Source organism: Montipora foliosa, chromosome 10 (genome assembly GCF_036669935.1).
Source record: "Montipora foliosa isolate CH-2021 chromosome 10, ASM3666993v2, whole genome shotgun sequence".
Classification (NCBI taxonomy): Eukaryota; Metazoa; Cnidaria; class Anthozoa; order Scleractinia; family Acroporidae; genus Montipora; species Montipora foliosa.
Window position 1 is genome coordinate 21348552 of NC_090878.1, and position 4745 is coordinate 21353296.

The following is a 4745-nucleotide window of genomic DNA, read 5'->3' on the forward strand; positions in this document are numbered from 1 at the left end:
GAGATAGTGCCTCCTAAAATGTTGTTTTTGAAATATTGGTTCGGCGAAGCCTACTAACTTCTTCGTTGATAAAACCCTTCTTGACACCGGGTGGGTGACCAGAGGTAAAAGGTTTCAGTCGGCGCGGCTGGTGATATGTTTTGATATGGAGAATCGAATTGTTCATGCTGTTGTCGGTCAAAGGAAGTGATCTCCTTTTCTGAGCTTGTGTAATGAACAGGTTGATTTCCTGTTTATCTACGTCCCATAGGGAGAAAACGCCATCGATGGAACGACGAAAGGTTTCATGATTATGTGAAACAACAAAACGGCAAAAGGGAGACCGTGCAGGTCTGTCACATTCTTTTAAAGTTTTGTTTATAGCCTGACAGAGGGAGACTGACCTCGTTGAATCCAGCCCAGCCGTAAGGTTCTTCGGGAAAAAATTAGGTCTTAAATGACTTAAAACCTGCAAGGCACCGCGTCCGCACGACATGCGGCCAAAAGGGGCGGAAAATGACCCACGTGAATCACGGTAATGCGATCACGTGTTGTATACTTCATTAGCATGAAACAAAAGATACAGCACAGTTAGTTAACACTTACATTTAACTTAATGGGAAGAGATATAAAATATATCAAGAAAAAATATATATATAAGGGAAATAAAAATCACGGCACAGAAATTTAATTCATAAATTACAAAATAAAGCTGTTTGATAATCTTTAGTTGTTGTCCTTCAGTAGCATATTGATAGTGAGGATTCCAAGTTCGAGTGAGGCCTGACACTACTGTGAAGTTTTTATACCCAATTATCCATCAGAGATCAACCCTAGTATTAAATTTGGGCCCACACAAGGACAGAGAAAAACTCTGACTAGGGTGGGATTTGAACCCACGGCCTTCGGACTAGATCACCGCTGCTACAGCGGCGAAAGAAAAAGTGAGCTGCAGAAAAAAATAAGCGGTGAAAAACAAGTGGGCGGCAGAAAAAAGAAGGAGCGGCGGACAAAATCAAGATTAAAAAAAGAGAGAAGATACCATTGTCTCTTACGAAAAAGAGAGAAGAAATAGATGTCCCTTTAAAAGCACCGTGGGGCAAGGACGTTTTGTGTGTATCCCGCTTTCCTTAGACCGAAAGTGCCCTAGGTTTATTTTCACGGATACATAAAAAAGAACAAAAGAACTTCCCATGACAGTTCCTGAACTAACTAAAAAGTACGGTTTATCTGCTCCCTGAGGTGGCTTGGCCAATCATAAGGCAGAACTAATTGCAAGGTCAGTGAACTCCTATCTGATTACATGTATATTTTACCCTGCCGTAGTAGATGTCCTGTGCATAAAGGGTGATAAGTATGTCAAATATATAGAGATTGTATAATATCATCTAACAATAACTTTTAAATGTACAAGTACAAGGATGGGTTACGTTTTTACAAACGTTGGCCGTGTCGCACTTATATTTCAACAGACTTAACTGATTAGAGTGTACTGCGAAGTGCTAGTTTTGTACCACATATGAACCATGTGAGCGTTAGGTCTACTAACGGGAATGGGCCCACACAAGGACAGAGAAAAACTCTGACCAGGGTGGGAATTGAACCCACGGCCTTCGGGTTAGATCACCGCTGCTCTACCGACTGAGCAACAAGGTCAGACGGGAGCACGCCGTGGGAACTGAAGATGTTAAAGTCACGGCAATGAACATTCTCTATTTTCGAATTCCCCATAATACACTTTGTATGCCCTCAAATTTTGCATAAACTATTGTTTTCAAATGCTCTTAGGGACACTGCATATTCCCAAGAGCATTTGAAAACAATGGTTTATGTAAAATTTGGGGGGCAGACAAAGTGTATTATGGGGAATTCGAAAATAGAGAATGTACAAGTACAAGGATGGGTTACGTTTTTACAAACTTTGGCCGTGTAGCACTTATATTTAAACAGACCTAACTGATAAGAGTGTTATTTGAAGTGCTAGTTTTGTACCCCATATGAACCATGTGAGCGTTAGTTCTATTAATGGGAATGGGCCCACACAAGGACAGAGAAAAACTCTGACCAGGGTGGGAATTGAACCCACGGCCTTCGGGTTAGATCACTGCTGCTCTACCGACTGAGCTCAATGATCAATATCCTTATAGCGATGTTTCTCGTGAGGTTACCCATTGTTATTAATATGGTAACCAGAAACTAATTGTCTGTTGAAACAATGACTCTTCTGTTCAGTAGTCAGGCCTGGTTTTTCACTAATGACGCAAGCATAAGCACAAGCTACACACGCAAGCCCATTTACTTGTTGTTAATCAGTGTCTATTGTTTTAACAAAAGGCTCTAATGAACAACACGTGACAAGCTACTGAGATTGCGTATACTTCTTGTGCTTATGCTTGCGTCGCTAGTGAAAACCAGCCTTTCGTGGTTGGCAAATTTGACTATCAAAAGAAACGTGAAGTCAACGTTTGCAAACAAGAAATATCGCTATAGATGGTTTTCAATCACGTGATGATCATGAGACGGCCATATTGGTGCACAAAACAATGGCTCATGTTTTGCATTATAATAGAGTCAAATTCCCAGAAGACTTTTCTCTCTATTGATCTGTGCACCAACATGGCTGCTGTGACGTCAGGTGAAAACCATCTATAGCCTTTTCTCCCTGAGAGCCCAACGTTATCCTGGCGTTGACCCATTCCCAGTCGTCTCAGAACAAGGGGATCATCCCTTTACGCCTTTCTCACGCCCGCGGGAACGTATAGAGACGAGCAGGGTTTTCGTTTGAGGCCGGAGGCTGGAGGTTTCGTCCGGCCGTTTCTCATTCCATGTCCAGTGTCACAGCGTTCTTTTGTTTAAAAATACGAAAGTTAAAGACAAATTAACATCTTTAAATCCATATTAAGTCAATAGACTATATTAAATCAAGATTGCATACTAACGTAAATTGTAACGAACCCTTTCTTGAGTCTTGTCACGACCGAAGTGTCCTGCAAGTTTGTCTGAGTGACAGGCATGTGGAATTCTCTCCTGTTCTTCCTTGTTATGCACCCATCTCTTTGGTTCACTATTCTCATTTGTGACGAAGAATAGCGCACCAAGAAAAGCGCATCCAAGAAAACCTTTTGTGCATTTTATCGCAGGTTTCCGACGCTTTTGGTCCTTTGTACATCCATCGAGATACTGATTATCTCTGAGATACTGGTAAACTTGGTTTTATATAATTTGATCTCGGCCATCTCAGTCGAACAGTTATAAACGGAATGATTACTATACTCACTCTTGCGAGGGACACTTTAAATACTTTTAGTAAAAGCGAAGTTTATTGGTCAAAATTAAACTGTTCACTCTTTTGTGTTATAGCAATTGTACTATTTATGAAGTCGCAGAATTTCTTTCCCATCTCTTTCTCACCTCAAAGTACCGGTAAGTCTGTTAGCATAAATATCGAGAAATCAAGAACGATTCTTTTAAAGCGCGGATCATTTAAAAATATTAATTGAAAGAAAAAGAAATTTAAAAAAGCAATGCTTTCAAAGACAAGAGTTAAAATTTGCATCCATACTTTACGATATGCCGCAGCGCATGCTTTAAACAACTTTTACCGAAACTCAAGTCTAACTTCGCTTTTTTTCCTTATTGAAAATTAATACGAGAATTAATGACTTGACAAGTTTGGTTATAAAAAAGGAAACATCTTTTAAGGCCATTGTAATCAAGTATAAAACTTCTAAGAACGCGTCTTCCAACCAAGAGGGGCACCTCCTTTGTGGAAGCGCCACCTATTCAAACTGTCAAATGGAAGAAAAAGCAACGCTTTACGAAATATGCCGCAGCGCGTGCTTTCAACAACTTTAACTGAAGCTTAACTCTGACTTTACTTTTTTATTCCCTTATTAAAAAGATAACACGATGATTCTATGAATTCCAAGTGCGTTATTTAAGTTTCTGTCAGAAAGGAGTTAAAACTCGCATCTCCATACTTCTATACGAAATGCCGCCGCATGCTTTGAAACAACAAATTAACTGACCTAAGTCTTTTCCTCAAGTTTCCCTGATCCAAAATCTAACTCTGTATCAATAAATAGTTAAATAAATAAGCTGTAATATGGGGGGTCCAAATCCACGAAGGGGGACTAAATCCGATAGCGGATTTACACCCCCGGGGATCCAAATTCGCTAGCGGATTTGTACGGGAGGGGGGGGGGGGGAGGGGAGTCCAAAGTCCAAATTGGCTAGCGTGACTTCGTGATGATGGTGCGACGCTCTAACCAAATGAGCTATCAAGCCACTGATCTTGGGAGCTGGTCATTTGTGGGTTCAAACGTTCTCGTGATGAATGAATCAACGAACGAAATGATATATGAAGTGAATCATAATTATATTGACCTGCTGATACGAAATCAACTTGGTGGAGCTATAATCCTAGCGTTCATAACTGCGAGGATCATAGCTTCACTTGATTTCATATTAACAGTTCAAGGTAACCAGCAACCTCGCAGCCATTCATAGCCTAGGTCACTGAGCACACAACTGTAAAATGGCCTATTCTAGTCAGTCCAGCTTTTTCTGTAAATGGTGTGAAATAAAAATAATGAACCAATGAGCCAAATTTGACACTAACGGTAGTCTCTAATTTTATATTAGTCTCATTTTTGGGAGCAATACTATCATTCTGCCTCAAGTTAACTGGTTTTATCATTGTTTCTTTTCCTCAGGTAAAAAGATCCAAGAGCAAATTCAATATTTGTTTCTCATAATCTGTATTA